Here is a 17,344-nt window from a genome sequence, read left to right as displayed (position 1 = left end):
GTGTTTTGTTTATTGTTTTTAATTAATGGGGCCAAATTTATATATGTATATTTTAACTGTATTTTAATATTTGTACTTGATGTTTTTACTTGGCTGTTCACCGCCCTGAGTCCTCAGGGAGAAGGGCGGTATACAAATTCAAAATAAAATAAAAAATAAATAAAATAAAATTTGTACTTGTTCTTTCTGCCCCTTCGACGAACAATATAGCAAGGTAGATAACAAATTAATAAGACAAATGCATAATGCTATCTGGACTATTTTATTAGTTTTGGTCAGCTAGCACGACACAATCCATTCCATTTCTGGATGTGTTTCTTTCCCATCCTTGCCTCTTCTGATACCAATCTTATGCTTCATTTCCCTAAAAGCTAACTTCTCCTTCATCTGCCATGGATGCAGAATCAGAAACTGCCTGTTCTGTTACCATATTGTTCCTAATAAGAATATAGTAAATGTATCTGCCATCCAATTCCCAGTCACTCTTACTAGTATCAAAAAAATGATGGATAGTTTTCTAGGTTCAAAAACTGAGCTGCTAAGTTATTGAACCATCTTTGAATTGTCCTTCCGAAGGTATGAAACGTCATTAACATTTTTCATGAGAAACTGTTCCATCACATAGATATGTCAATACTTTCAAATGAATAACTCTTTATTGGTACACGTTTTGCATGTACACAAATGACCTTTGTACGTTTTATTTTGGCATTTTAACTTGTCAATGAGAGGTAAGTTTCCGGAACAATTTCTGAAATAATACATGGGGGGTGGGATAAGATTAAAAGATGGTTCCTTGGTCAGAATGCGATGGACATTAATTAGAAATAAAGGTTGTGTCATGTATAACACACACCAGAGTATTTTGGGGAGGGGGGCTCCCCTCTTCTGAAATAGGATGGCTCTCTAGAAGCTCATCAAAACTTGGTTCTTCTCCAAAACCTTTGGGATTTAAATGTTTTGGAGCAACAAGTGCCACGAATGTGTGTTTGTTTATTTCTCTCTCCCTTTCTCTCTCTCTCTCCTCCCCCCTCTCTCTCTGTCTTGTCTCTCTGTCTCTGTCTCTGTCTTTCTGTCTCTCCCTCATTGCATTGGTTGTGGACTGGTGTTTTAGAGTTGCCTTGATAATTGGCTTCTGCATTCATAATTAAAACAAAAAAGTATTCACACTTGACTCTTTCCTTTTTCAGAAGAGGCAGTCTCACTACAACATTACGTAATCCTTAGCCTTCCCTGTTATCGGTCTGTCAAAGTTGGACCAATATATATTACTTACCTCTGGCATAATGTTGTCTAATTTGTTGATAGGAGTACCAGAATGACCAATACAGCTGGCAGGCAGAGATGCAAGAGCTGGATATGTATCCTGCTTGATTTCTATATCAAATTAAAGCAGTCTATTTAATCAATGTTCAGGCAGAGTTGATATGTTCCACTGCAAGAGGGATGATCTGACATACTGTATGTGTCAACCCTGAAGTTGGCCTGACTGAGACTTTGGCACTGAAGCTGGCCTGATTTTGAGACTGACACACTGGAGAAGAGGGACAGGGAGGGGGTGGGGGAACAGAGATAGTTGGGGTATTGTCGTCAAAACAAACTACTTTCTCTTGGGAACCAAGGACATTCCTGCAGGTGCTCAGAAGGAGGGGACTGGAGTCACCTAGCAACTGGACAATATCCTGATTGGACCATGTGACTGATTGTTTTGAGAAAGGGAAAAATGTTTAATTAGGTGAAAAATGCGGGAATAGTCAGAGTCTGTTTTCACCAGCCTGTGCCAATATGACATATCCAATGAAGGTAGATTGAGGAATCTACCTGCCTCAGAGTTTTGTTTGCTGTGGGTATGTTACTTGGAACCCTGACAGTATGTAGTGCAGGGCTTCCTTTAAAAGCTTCAGCAATACTGCAGTAATAGGAGCAGTGGTAGCAGTTTGTGGTTTTTTGTTTTTTTTTTAATTTGATTTATATGCCGCCCTTCTCCGAAGACTCAGGGCGGCTTACAATGTGCTCAGCAATAGCCTTCATCCTTTTGTATATTTATACAAAGTCAGCTTATTGCCCCCACAAACTGGGTCCTCATTTCACCTACCTTAGAAAGGATGGAAGGCTGAGTCAACCTTGAGCCTTGGCGAGATTCGAACCCTGCAGTAATTGCAGGCAGCTGGTCTTAATAACCAGCTTAATAACAGGGTGCCTTAAACCTCTGTACTACCAAGGCTCTTTTCGTTTAAGTACTTGGTATGTTTTTACAGTACATATCGGGGGGGGGGTTTCTACTTACCTTTACTACTGGTAGTAAAGGTAATGGGGCCGTGCGTGCAAGCGCCGCATTTTCATGACATCAGGGTCAGTGGGCGGGGCCTCCCGCCAGTTTTACTACTAGTTCTATAGAACCGTGCGAACTGGGGGCAACCCACCACTGGTACCTATTCCTGCAGATATTTCTTTCCTAATGTATCTCAGTGCAGTTGCGTGGGGATGCCCTGTGGACAAAATGCTAACCATAATTATGAAAGAAAAACACAGCCAGTTTGGTCTAGTCTAGTGGTTAAGACTGAAACCAAGAAAGCGTGAGTTCTGGGCCTGCTTTAGGCATGAAAGTCAGCTGGGGGAGCCCAGCCCACCTCAACAGAAAATAGAAGAAGGAAGGAGGATTAGGTAAGTTCGCTGCCTTGAGATATTTATAAAAATAGTGAAGGTGGGATTTAAGAAAAATAAATAAATTCCAAACACTCAGTTTTAAAAAGGAAAGTTGATCAGTGTGAAATAGTTGGGGATCAAACTAGGCATGAAGCCAAGTATGCATTTGAAAATTATATCCACTTATTCTGGGAGTGGGAGTTTTTGATTATTCACTGGGATCAGGCCTTATGGAGAAGTGGGGAGATTATCTCTTCCTGGCTACAGTTTATTTTACTTTCAATTTAATTTAGGCATTGCCTGACTCCAAAGGACTCCGATGAAAGGGCCTTCCCACAGAAACTCATTACATACATGCACACATCCTGATTAGATTGTTACTGGTAGTCCTCAACTTATGACAACAATTAAGCCCAAAATTTCTGTTGCTAAATGAGACAGTTAAGTGAATCACACCGTTAAGTGAATCTGGCTTCTGCATTGACTTTGCTTGTCAGAAGGTTGCAAAAGGAGATCAAATGACCCTGGGACACGGCAACTGTCAGAAATATGAGTCAAGTTGCCAAGCATCTGAATTTTGATCATGTGTCCATGGGGATGCTACAGTGGCTGTAACTGTGAAAAAGGTCATAAATCCATTTTTTCAGTGCCATTCTAATTTCAAATGGTCACTAAATGAACTTATAAGTCGAGGACTAAAATTTACTTCCTTAAGACTAGAAAGACCCTCTCTCCCTCCCTCCCCCCCCCCCTCTCTCTCTCTCTCTGTGTGTGTGTGTGTAAGTAAGTGTATAAGAGTTCATGAATTGGAATGGGCATGGCAACAGGTCAGCCAATGGGGACTGTTTGGAGCCTGGGCATGGCTTAGGTTAACTGTTAATGTATAAAAGAGTTGTTTGTGCTTGCATTATTGCTTCTGTGATTCTAGATTCTGAGTTCTGTTGCATGGGTATTGTATACATGCATTATGCTTGATATTGTTGTATATAAAGAAGTTTCTTTTATAAATGAATCCTGCTGAATTCTTTATTTGTGTGCTGGTTGGATTGTTGCAAACTCTAAGTGTGTGTATCTGACTGTCTGTGTTGGGATTGCAGTTGGAAAGAAAATAGTGAAAATAAACTCTCCATCTTCATAGAGTGTAGCTCTATGAAAACCCTCTTCTTTGTTCTTAAAATTCATTTATAACTTATCAGCTTGGCTAAAAGGAAGGTAACCTTTGGGGTTTTTTTTTAAAAAAAAAAAGAACTAAGAAGTTTATGGTATAATTGATTCTTTTTTTTCTTAGTTGTCATTTTGAGACAGGAGGCACAGATGAGTGAAAGGAAACCGGGTAGTCCACAATTGAGAGCACATCTTTGCCATAGTGCATGCAGAAGCCACCACATTAGAATTTAAGATTAGATTTGGTCGCCACAATGTAAAAAAGATATTGAGACTCTAGAAAGAGTGCAGAGAAGAGCAACAAAGATGATTAGGGGAGTGGAAGCTAAAACATATGAAGAACGGTTGCAGGAACTGGGTATGTGTAGTTTAATGAAAAGGAGGACTAGGGGAGACATGATAGCAATGTTCCAATATCTCAGGGGCTGCCACAAAGAAGAGGGAGTCAAGCTATTCTCCACAGCACCTGCGGGCAGGACAAGAAGCAATGGGTGGAAACTAATCAAGGAGAGAAGCAACTTAGAACTAAGGAGAAATTTCCTAACAGTTAGAACAATTAATCAGTGGAACAACTGGCCTCCAGAAGTTGTGAATGCTCCCAACACTGGAAGTTTTAAAGAAGATGTTGGATAACCATTTGTTTGAAGCAGGGGGTTGGATTAGAAGACCTCCAAGATCCCTTCTAACTCTGTTATTCTATTCTATTCTATTCTATTCTATTCTATTCTATTCTATTCTATTCTATTCTATTCTATTCTATTCTATTCTATTCTATTCTATTCCATTCCATTCCATTCCATTCCATTCCATTCCATTCCATTCCATTCCATTCCATTCCATTTTACTGAAAAACTTAGAAGAGCAAAGCTTGCTGTTATGTTACTGACTGTTAGGGGTCTCTAAAGAGAGAGTTGGTTAAATTAAACTGAATATATGAGCATTAACAAGGCATTATGAGGACATTTTGAGAGATAATAATTGACACTCAATATTTCTACTTCAGGTGTCCTCTTACATAGTAAGGTTACTATTTGAACTAATGCTTTGCAGAAAAGTTTTGTTTTGTGTTCCACAGTTTTCTATTTTATATACTTATTCATGATGGTGGTGAAAGTACTGGCGTTTTAATTTTTGGCAAAAGGTACAATACAGAAAATCTTCCCAAACAATACTAGAATTAGTGTCCTTGGGGAGAAAAAAAAATATCCTTTGGGTTTTTTTTTTGTCCCTTCCCTTTCTCATTCAAATTTCTAAGAAAGAATTTGTTTTTGAAATATTCTTGAAAGGAGAACACATCAGCCAAAAATTGTCCTTTTATGCAAGTTTGGATTCATGTGAAGGAATGTACAGAAATCTGCTCATATTCTCATACTATTGTCATGTTCATTTTGCCATATTCTATTCCATTATTCATTCCTATTGAATCCATTGTCAGTTAATGTTCTTTGTAATAATGAACAATTTTGGTTACATTGGCATCCAATCTGTGTTTGTCTCTTTCTCCCCCTCCCTCACTCTCTCTCTCCCCTCCCTCCCTCTCCCTCCCTCTTCCTCCCTCCTATATCTATCTGTATGTAGTATGTATGTATGTATGTATGTATGTATGTATGTATATAATATTCTTTCCTACTATATGAAGCTGAAAATAATAGAAAGAAACCCTCAAACCTTTCATAAATTTAAGCTCAAAAAAATCTGTAGACTTCTTCCACTATTGCTATGCTACGTAGCCTTGATGAGTAGATAACTCGTCATGATAATATTTTCCTCAATCTCTGAAGGAAAGAGAGATTTGTTAATAGCTGCAGATTTTGTTTGCCTTTGTAAAGAACAATCAAAATGTGTGCCTTGTGTTTATATGGTTAATTGGAATAAACATTAACATGATGTTGGCTACAATCCCCATAAGCCCCAGAGAGAGAGAGAGAGAGAGAGAGAGAGAGAGAGAGAGAGAGAGAGAGAGAGAGAGAGAGAGAGAGAGAGAGAGAGTCTGATGGTTACAGTTCAGAATATACATAAAGTTCCTGATCATTGATTTAAAAAAATATGCTAGGGATTTCAGGTCCTTAAGAATTCCCTCATGACTATTTGAAGCAAAAAGCAAACAAATGCTATAGAGAGGAGGCTGATATTTGCTTGCTATTTTTCCAAAGCTCTATTCCACTTATGGGCACAATATTTTTTACATCTGTGTTTGTAGACTTTGCATGTTGCTTCTAGAAAGTCAGAAGATCCCAAGGTTTTTTCCCCCAACCAGTGATGATTGATTGAGCAATCATTGAAAGATCAGGAAGAAGTGACATTTTTTTTAATGATCCCTGCAATTCATAGTTTCAAATTCTCCAAAGAGACCATTTTTAAACCTAGAAAATTAAGTTCCAGGATAGTTTGGTTCACTCATTGTATCGATTTACAATTTTGTTCCTGTGCTGTCCTGAATCACCCATAATTTTCTGGGTTCTTGTGCAACATGGCATACAAGACACAATGGTTAGGACTTCCGGTGGCTCCGCATTCCCCGAACGGATGCTCCTTTAGGAGCTCCAGCCCCGTGATTCCGTTTGCCGCTAGAACAGCGAAAATCAGTTGTTCTAGCAACTTGAAACTCTCCCCCAGGGAAAAAGGGGGAGAGAAGAGCAGAAGGGTCTGGGTAGAGCTCCCCTAGACCCGAAGGCTTTTTTTTTTAAGCTTGGGGTTTGCAGGGTGAGAGCTCCCTGAAAGCCCTTCAGTGCTCCGGATCCGGGACGATTCTGCTTTATGCAGAACAAGGGGTCGCGACCACACCAGCAGTGCAATTTTAAGGATTAAAATTTGAATCTGGATGCTGGCAGAGCAAAATCAGGAGAACAGAAAATGCAAGTATTAAACTTTAACTCCGTTTAAAACAAATAAAAAAAGATGGCGCTTAAGGGCAGCAAAAACGAAACTTATAAGTGAAAGTGATCGTTAAAGCTGCAACATTGTAAAAGCTACTGGATTACCTGGCAAGAAAAAGGATTTAAAGTGCTAGTGAAATGAAAAAGACTATGGTATTGACTCTAACTACTTTATACTTCTAAATTGTGTGAAAATTATTGGATTTATTGACCTGATAGCTGAATAAATTTAAAGTGGAAATTGAACTATGGCTGACATCAAGGATGGAGGATCATTACTATATGAGCCAGCAAATTCACAAGTTGTGACTGTAAAGGCTTTACAAGAACTTTTAAATTTCTATACTTCTGCTATATTGGAATCAGTTGAAAGGACTATTCAAAATTATAATCTGGAGAATAACAATGTTTTGCTGGCTGAAAAAGAGGAAGGAAATCAACTTATTTCGACTTTGGAGCAGGGAAAAGAAGCTGTCAGGATCACGATGGAAGTTGGCACACTGAAAACAGAGATTTTGGCAGAAGCTTCTATGCAGTTAATTGGAAAGCAGCAAATAGACTCTTTCTCGCAGACTGTTTCAAGGAAGGAAGTGACTGATTATATAAGCAGGAAGAGTCGAAATGGAGGTTTTGAATTGAAGGAGATAACTTTTAGAAGAGAACAATTTCCAAAGATGCATCAGCCTCAAATTTATATTCAGAAATTTTCGAAAATAAAAGCAGGGGGAGGAGCAATGTTGAAGACAGTACTATTGCAGAAGAAGGACTGGAAAAAATATAGAAAGAAAGGAAGAATTGAAGATTAGTTTCTTTTGGGGAGGATTTTAATACTAAATTTGATACTAAATATCTTTTAATACTAAATATCTTTTAAGTTTAAGTAAAAATGTTTAACTAAAAATGGATAGCTTTTTAAAAAATTATCATGGTATTAAAATGGTTAACTTTAAACTTAACTGATAATTTTCTGAAAGTTTTGAAACAGATATTTTGAAGGATGAACTCAAGAGTTAGAAATAATTTAACTCAATGGATTAATAGTATTTTTAAGGTTATATTGTGAAGAATATTCTATTGAAGTGTTTTGTTTTTTTTTGAGAAGAGAAAAAAGGGAAAAAAAACTTACTGAAGTATTAAAATGGTTAATTTAAAATTGAATGGATATAAAATAATATTTTTTTCTTCTTCTTAAGAGATATGCTTTAAAGAAAGTTTTATAATGTTTAAATTGGAATCCTAAAAGGGGAGGCCGATGAACAATTTTCAAAAGAGGAGTTAAAGAGTGTGAGGGGGTTGTGAATCTTGTAGTAAATTAGTATATTTTAGCTTATGTTTGTTTAATGCTATACCCTATTTTTGCTCTGGGAAGTCGGGGGGTGGGGGTGGGGAAGGGGGAGTTGAAGGTTGTGTGGGGATAAAATGGTTGTTTAATTCTTAATAAAATTAATAATTAATTTAAAAATTAAAAATTAATAAGAGCCTTGATAGTATAGGGGTTTAGTGCACCCTGTTATTAACACAGCTGCCTGCAATTTCTGCTGGTTCGAATCTCTCCAAGGCTCAAGGTTGACTCAGCCTTCCATCCTTTCTAAGGTAGGTGAAATGAGGACCCAGTTTGTGGGGGCAATAAGCTGACTTTGTATAAAATATACAAAAGTATGAAGGCTATTGCTTAACGCATTGTAAGCCGCCCTGAGTCTCCGGAGAAGGGCGGCATATAAATCAAATTAAAAAAAAATAAAAATAAAAATAAAAGATAGTTTAATAAATAAATGTATTATTAATAAATGTATTAATAGAGAAGTAAGAAAAGTGGGGGAAATGTTATAATAAAGGAAATGATGATATTAAGATATGATAAATATTGGAAGAGCAGAAAGAAGACACAAAAGATGTATTTAGAAGATATATTGACTGGTTATGTATTGTTTGTTTGTTTGTCTATAAAATAAAAAACTTTTTGAATAAAAAAAAAGACATAATGGTTAGATTCCTATAACAGAGTAAGTCAAGCCCAAACAAACTGCAACATAGTTTAAATGTCTTGTGTAAACCTGATTGATTAATGTTGGTTCAAATTGTTGGGTTTATACACCATACAGAATCATTTTGATGCCCCATAAACAGACAAAGAACTGAAGAAACAATATATAATTGGCTGTAGACCATAATGGTTGGATTTATATCTTACCTAACCTTAGTGCAATGTTTTTGTATTGAATTCTTAAAAGTCATTTTGTCCCTTCCTAAATCTTTCCCCTTAACTTAGTATTAGTTTGATGTAATATGAAAACCCTGGTGTATCTCAGTAGGATAGATTCTTTTTGTGTGACAGAGAATGAAGGATTTTTCATCTTGTTTTCTTTAGCAAGACTTCCTTTCTCCCGTGCTTATAATGTAACTTTTAAACACATATGCATTAGCTCTGTAGAGCTTTTAATACACAGTCAATTTCAAGTGATTTCCAAAGAGTACAGTTAATCAATGGCTGTTGTAAGCAGTGGTAGGGTGCATTCATTTATCTTCACTGGTAGTTCATTTATCACAAGGAGTTTGTGTATTGTGAAAAATCCTGATTGAGAGCCTGTCTTTTTTGAAATTCAGCCTGGAAAGCAAGGGCTTGATGCTTAGAAGTTTTGTAGTTTACAAAGGGAAATGGCAAGAAAGAAAAAATGGGTTTGTTTCTCCCTTTCAGTTGGCAGCATGTTAGACTTTGATGGTTTCTTAACATTTGTCAGTCTCAAGAACAGTGATAAATAATATTTTAAATAAGTAGCTGTTTCCTTGATTTCCCAGTGAATTTTAACAAGGCACGGGATGCAAATTGTTGAATTATTGGAAAAGTGTATTATAAGTAGCCTCGGGAGGTTAGGTGAAAAGATAGTAAGTTTATATTAATTTGAAAGAATTATTTTATTTCCTTCTGCTTTCTGTGATGTGTGAATTCATCATCTACTTTAGGTAATATACAAAAGACCTTAATATCTCCTTGACTAGAATAATGATGATTGAAAATGGACATTACTAAGCTCATCTCTTACCAAATGCAAAAATTCTGGGTTTTAGGAGGAGAAAGGCTTTGCATAACATTTTCTCCTGAGAGATTTGTTGCTTGTTCTCTGTAAGCAGTGATAATAGCTGCCATAGCAGAACATACTCAAATCATACTACTAATCAGCAAGCTTAGGGAGATGAAGGAAGGAAAAAGAAAAGGAGGAATATTTCTTTTTCTCATCTCCCCTCTTGTCCCTTATTAGTTGTAAGAGAAAAAAATGGGGCAATAGTTTTACAGAATACAGAATGCAGAATAATAGAGTTGCAAGGGACCTTGGAAGTCTTCTATTCCAACTCCCTGCTCAAGCAGGATACCCTATACCTGTGATGGTGAACCTATGGCACATGTGCCCAAAGTGGCCCGCGAAGCCATGTCGCCTGGCATGCGCGGCCTTGCCTGTTTGTCTTCTGGGTTTCTGGCATGCATGCGCGCACGGCGATCAGCTGTCCTTCATGTATGCGGCAATGCCAAAAACTGGTGTGCGCACGCGTGCCGGTCAGCTGATCGTTGGGTGCACATGTGAGCCAGAACCCGGAAGTTTGGCTTTTCCAGAGCATGATCCCTTTGCGCGCGCGGCAGTGCCAAAAAATGGCCTGTCCATGCGCACTGGGTTTCTGGGTTCCAGCTGATCATCATGCACGCATGCACACTAGAACCCAGAGGTTTGGCTTTTCTGGAGCACGGTCCTGACAAGCGCACACACAACATTTCCACGTGACCTTTTTGGCACTTGGAGCCAAAAAGGTTCGCCATCACTGCCCTATACCATTTCAGAAAAATGAGTGTCTAATCGCTTCTTAAAAACTTCCAGTGTTGGAGCACCTACAACTTCTGGTGGCAAGTTGTTCCACTGATTAAGTGTTCTCACTTTTAGGAAATTACTCCTTAGTTCTAGGTTGCTTCTCTCCTTGATTAGTTTCCATCCATTGCTTCTTGTCCTGCCTTCAGGTGCTTTGGAGAATAGCTTGACTCCCTGAGGTACTGGAACACTGGTATCATGTCACCTTCTTTTCATTAAACTAGACATACCCAATTCCAGCAACCGTCCTTTATATGTTTTAGCCTCCAGTCCCCTATCATCTTTGTTGCTCTTCTCTGTACTCTTTCCAGAGTCCCAACATCTTTTTTTATAATATGGTGACCAAAACTGGATGCTGGTAAGTGTGGTGTTACCAAGGCAGTTTTGGACTAGTGAGCTGACAGAATGGATTTTGGGTATGGAGTATAATGAACTAGGGGAGAAGAACTGGGAATTTTTCTCCAGCTACAAAATAGAAATTAATTGATACTAATAAAAGTGCATCTATCTTGTGAGATTTTTTTTACAAGCTTTCTTCTCTTTGCCTCTTCAAAAGCAGTATGTTACCTGAGTCCAATATAGATCAGTCTGCCAATATTTTTAATATTCCTAGCTTGCTTAGTGAGAACAGCTACGTTCTGTGGTAATTTCTGCAGTTGGGAGGGATGCGAGACAGCAGACTAATTTAGACATAATATTTGTGATTTGTTAAAACGTGGGAATGAGAGTTAGGCCCCTGGTGCCTTTTTTTTCTCCTTTCTCTTGCCGTTCTCCAAGCTCTGCCTGTAGAGTTTAGCTTTTCATGCTTAATTTAAATCCAAGGGGATTTTTTAAAAAATATAATCAAAATAGGGATAGTGGTTTAATCATCATTAATGATGATTTAGCTCATGACAGCATTATTTAATTTATAGGGTCATAAACTGTTATTAAAACCAAAGTTACCTGATTTGTACCATAATTAATGGGAAATTAATGCAACAAAGATGGAACAAAAGTATAGGAGGAATTGTCAAAGACGTATGGAGGCCTGTCTTGCTAAAGAGTTATTGAGGATAAAAGTACACAATTTGAGGATCCAGAACCTGGATCCTTTAAATGCTTGAACAGTAGCTGTCTGATCTCTCTCTAAAATACCACACTAGGGAGAAAATATTAATTAAACAGTAAATATTATCTGCATTTGATTCAATGTGTTTAAAGTATATTGTCAAACTAAACTTTGTATTAAATCACCTCTAGTAATTCTTTAAGCCCCATTTGGTCAGTGGTTTGGTTTAGTGGTTAAGAGCCAGTTTGATGTACCAGGCTAGAAACCAGGAGTTGGTGAATTCTAGTCTCTCCTTATGCATGAAAGTCTGTCTAGTCCTCTTTTTGAAGTATGGCTCCCAGCATCTCAGCCAAACACCAAATGGAGTCCTCATCCTGAAAAAGCTGCCAGCCATTAAGCTTATGTCCAGCTTGACCCAACAAAAGCCACTCTCTTGACTCTTCTTGAGCCAACTTCCATTGAACTCCTTTGGATGGCTTGCTCTGAATGACACTAAACAAACAGCCATTCTGTCTTGTTGCATGAGAGGAAGTCTAATATCCTCTCCTTCACCTCAGTGGAGATGCCTGCTAATAGGTTCCTTTCCCATTCACTTTGGTCTTTTATCTTTTTAAAACGAGAAGCAGACGTTATGCAGTTTGGTAGCTCAGTCTCTTTTGTGCAGGGATAATCTCAGCCCAATTAAAAACCTGGGGAATGAATCTGATTAATCGAGCCCACAAATTTCCTATTTTGTCTATGCATGCAAAAGTGAGGAAAAGAAATACATATTTGTAGATATACTGCTGTATCCTATATCATACATAAGAAAGCATCTTTCTTGAATGTCACAGCAAAATAGCTCGCGTTCTGTTGCATATTGCCTTCTAATCCAGTATTTTCACTTATCTTGCATTCTGCTTGCCAATGAAGTAATTTTGCATATGCTATGTAATATCCTTTCTCGGCTGTTGTTATCATGCGGCTGTTTTAGAAGGAAGCAACTAAGCTGCTGGTTAGAATTTTCAGAGCACATTCTGCAATTAAGTAACCTTCAGGTGCTTAATTAGATCTACAAAGAGAATATAAATACTGCAATTACCCTGAAAATATTTAGGTAATAATATCTCTTATAAAAATCAACAACTATTATTCAAAGACCTTCATAAGCAGTGATAATCTCAGCAACCTTTATGCTTCTGTAATGTTGATGTGTCTGAAATATTGCTGTTGTGCAATCTCTTATAGATGGGACTGCTCCTAACCTTGTGTTCCATAGACATATCTTGGTTATTTCATTCATCACTGTTCAGGCACCGTGAATCTTGGAATAAATTAGTGTGGAAAGGTTTTTTCTCATCATCATCCTGAACAGTAGCATTGTTTGTCAAGCACCATGTATATATTGTTCTTATGGATTCAGTGATCATTGTTCAGCCAGGTGCAAATGAGAGATAGTCTATTTGATCATTCATCTCCCTTTTGTTGGGTGACTGTGATGGGTCATTCAAACCACCGCCAATAGGATTACAAGGTCCACAGGCTGTCTGTCATGCCCCTGTTGGAGCCTGAATCTGCGGCGGAAGATGAGCTGGCACAAGAACTGACAGCGAGTGAAAGGGTAGCTCTCTTGGAGGAAACTGGGGAAGGGCAGAGTCAGTCCAGGAAAGGCTTTTTTGCATTAGTAAGACCTGCAGGCAGGGAGGAACAGAGGCAGGATGAACAGGAGAGACAGAGCTCAGACGAAGAGCAAGAACCACCCCTCCTGATGCAAGGGCTTGGAGAGTGCAGAGAAAGCATGATCAGCGCAGACTGAGCAGGCTACTCACGAGGTGAGTGCCCCTCCCCATCTTCACCAGGCACACCTGGGGAATGAGACTTAAGGAGACCCTGTGGGGAGGAGCATTTGTCAGGAACAAATGCTGAGTTCCTGAAGTGTTGCGTCCCGATGTTTGAACTTGCCAAAAGTCTTTGCATTCCTTTTGGTGTTCTGGACTAATGACCTGGATCTTTTGCTCCCCGAACTCCTTGTTTTGCCAAATACATTTGGGATTTAGTGCCGTGCAGCCTTGGTGCAGACAGCACTGGGCTGGACTAATTGCAGCCAGAGGCTGCTTGAGGTTTGTGTGGGGGTTTGTTATCACTCTGTTCTGGGACTTGCCAGAAACGTTTGTTTGTTTGTTTGTTTGTTTGTTTTGTTTGTTTGTTTGTTTGTTATATTTCTATGCTGCCCACTCTCTGAGGACTCTGGGCGTCTTACACCAAAGACAGTATACTAAATAGCATATTGCCCCCTAACAATCTGTGTCCTCATTTTACCCACCTCAGAAGGATGGAAGTCTGAGTCAACCTTGAGCCGGTGAGATTTGATCTGCTGATCTGCTGAACTAGCAGACAGCTGAAGTAGCTGCAGTACTGCACCCTAACCATTGCGCCACCTCGGCTCTTATCAAGTGGGAGTGTTTGGGGAGATTTGGAGCAATAAAGAGGAAGTTTGAACTGCTAACTGTTTGTGTTATCTCTGTGCCATGCCCTGGGTCATCACACTGTCTTTGGTGAGCAGTTTCTCTTTGGCCGGGTAAAGAGATTAAGTCTCTCAAAGGGTGAGAAAAAAACCCACAGAGATTTTGGGAGCTTTGAAAATTACCTTTCAGCTGCTGTATTGATGAGGTTCTTGCATGGAGTGAAGAAATGATTTTATTCAATGATTTTAACTATTATAATAATACAGGGAAGTAGAAGGCTATCTGGCAAGGCTAAGATCAGGGAGGAGTGTTTGATGAGAAACCAGATAACGTGAGATAACCACACCACTGTAAGTATCTGTAATTGCAAAGCATTGTGAAGGCATATTTGGCATCTATCTATCTATCTATCTATCTATCTATCTATCTATCTATCTATCATGAGATACCCACTTCTTACTCAGTTGTGTATGTCTTCTGGTCCTGTAGCATTCGCTAAAAGCTTGATTACTTACAATTGACTGTTACATTATATAAAACTTTAAACAAAATTTTGCAAACAGAAACCAGTTCCTTTTAACAGCTTATCCCCCATTGGCCCCAATCATATTTTTGTTTTTCAAGAAACTGAAACTTATGTTTGGGTTATGTTCTAACTCATATCTGTCCATAAGGATCTACTTACAGTGAAATATCCAGATGTGTTTCAAGGAGGATTTATGACAGAATCCTACATAAAGAATTTTCATCCCTAGCCATGAAGATGGAACCTGAAGGTCCAAGACATAATAAGTCTTTAATAAGTGCTCAAATTAATAAGCTGAAATATGTACTGTATCTTTAAAGTGGCCCAGAAAGTATGTTATGTCACACTGGTAACATTTGAGGCTTAAAATCAGTGGTGGGATTCAAATAATTTAACAATCGGTTCGCCCAGGGTCAGGTTGACCATTGTGGGAGGCATGGCCCATCCCCGTCCTCCAACTCTGCTGCACATGTGGGAAGAGCCTCCCGCGATGGCCAATGTGACTCTGGGTGAACCAGTTGCTATCAAAGTGGATCCTAGGTACTGCGCTGCAATGGAGAAATACGAAATGGAGCGGCCGGCACAAGGGAAGGAGCAGGAGTAGGGAGAAGAAAGAGAGAAAGCGGCCTCCTTCCCTTGCGCCGGCTGCTCTGTTGTCTGTTTCTCCAGCGCAGCGCAGTGCTGTGGAACTTGCCCCACCCACCACCACCCAGATGGCCTCGCTTCCCCCAAGAAAGTTGATCAAAGAAAGAGGATTCCATCACGTGCTGAATGCCATAATTAAACCATGGCTTCCTAAGATGCCATTTCTGTCACTGGATAAAGCAAGGAGGGCGACTCAAGGCAGCGAGCACCTCCAGCCCCAACAAAGTGAAAAAAGAAGAAACGTGAGAGCAGCGCCCACCCGCATCCCTTTTCCGCTCTCGAACAGTGTGCTTCTCCTAAAAACCCCTGGTTTGATGCGCCTGCCCACTCTGCCTCTTTCCACGGCGCCCCTCTCATGCCCATGTTCAGCTTCTTGGCACCTTTCCTCAGCAGCATCTCAAACCCATGAAGGATGAGAGGGCAGCTCCTGGCCTGCGTGGTGGACTGTGGCACTGGGTGAGCCCAGACACACACACACACACACACACACACACACACGCAGATTCTGACCAGTTCTGGAGAACCGGTAGCAGAAAGTTTGAGTAGTTCGGAGAACTGGTAAATACCACCTCTGACTGGCCCCACCCCCATCTATTCTCTGCCTCCCAAGTCTTAGCTGATCGGGAGGAAATGGGGATTTTGCAGTAACCTTCTCCTGGAGTGGGGAGGGAATGGAGATTTTACAGTATCCTTCCCCTGCCACACCCACCAAACCACACCCACAGAACTGGTAGTAAAAATTTTTTGAAACCCACCACTGGAATGGGCAGTTGGCTTCCAGCACCAGAGAGGGCAGGGAAAGGAATCTGCCGGGCTGCCGGTACAAACCGGCTGAATCCCACAACTGTTTAAAAGCCAACTGTTTGGTGTAAATTTCTGAAATTATTCTTCAGTTACTTTTTTTTTAACATCTATTCACTGCAAAAAGGTTGGGGTTGTTTTTAGTTGTTAATTTGGCTAATTTAACTTCTGTGGGAGTGAACAGTTACTACAGCCTACAAAACCATATGTATCTTATAGTTAGGATGGGAGGCTTTTGATACAATTAAAATGCTGGTAGGTTTTTTTTTTATATATAAGGCTTTAATATTATATAAAAGCATGATATATGTTCAAAGAACGGCACCATATTTCTGAAATGCAAAATAGTTTAGCAATAATCAATTTTAGATTCTTCTGTTTAACATCAAGATATTAATGTTATAAATAATTTTGGTTTAAATTTAAAAGATTGTTCACAAGAGACTTATGAATGGGAATGGAAAAAGTGGATAGATTATGTTCAGAACAAATATCAAACCAGGAAGTATCAAATAGTTTCTATTTGAAAATGTTATATTAAGATAGAAATATTTTAATGTAATGAAGATGAAAAATTATAAGGGGGAGGGAGGGGTTCAAGTTTTATACAAAGGGGGTTTTTTCTCTTGATCTGAGTATATTGTATGGAAGTCCGGGGGGAGGGGAGGGTTAGGGAGGGTTAGGGAGGATGAGGTTGGGAGATTTGGGTGGGTTGGGGGGGGGAAATGGGGTGAAAATGTAATTGTAAAACTTTTGCAATAAAAAAAAAAGAAGTTCAGGGTGATAGAACAGATGCTGGGGTATTATAATTAATTATATTTCTTTTCAGTTTTTATATTTTCAAATTAACCTGCTTTGCACAAAATCAGTACTCAAAATGCTTTTGCAGTCATTCACCAACATACAAAGCGCTGAAAAAAATTTGAATTGCCCAATGTGACATTCCTTACTGAGTTTCAGTATTTGCTAATCCAGTGTTAATGGCGATTTTATAGAATATAAAGTAACACGAATAACAACAATTCCATTACAGTTCAAATGAGAAAATTGTGATTACTTTATTATTTCATTTCATTTTCATTTTTGTACTAATGTAATTGTAGAAAGGGACTACCCTATCAAGGATTCAGAGTGGTACCAAATTTCATTGGTAATAACAATATTTCCTTGTGCAAGCACAAATATTGTAACCTAATGAAGAACTTGATACTGTCATCTTTGTGATTCAGAAATGTGGAAAAAGAAAGCTGCTAATATTCAGTGCATTTTATTTAAATGCACAGTTAAGTTGGAAGAATGCAGGTATAAAATAATAATAATAATACACAGGTCTCATT

The 17,344-nt window shown here is 38.9% G+C and overlaps 1 protein-coding gene across 1 annotated transcript in view; it reads left to right on the top strand.

The window, feature by feature from the left end:
• The window catches only part of SUCLG2 (succinate-CoA ligase GDP-forming subunit beta), a 269,256-nt gene that overhangs the window by 56,558 nt on the left and 195,354 nt on the right, over positions 1-17,344 (top strand). The gene's annotated exons all lie outside the window — the stretch shown is intronic.

This window comes from Pituophis catenifer, unplaced genomic scaffold (assembly GCF_029215685.1).
Source record: "Pituophis catenifer annectens isolate HBS135680 unplaced genomic scaffold, rPitCat1.0.hap2 SCAF_2, whole genome shotgun sequence".
NCBI classification, from domain to species: domain Eukaryota; kingdom Metazoa; phylum Chordata; class Lepidosauria; order Squamata; family Colubridae; genus Pituophis; species Pituophis catenifer.
This window is presented reverse-complemented; position numbering and strand designations above follow the sequence as displayed.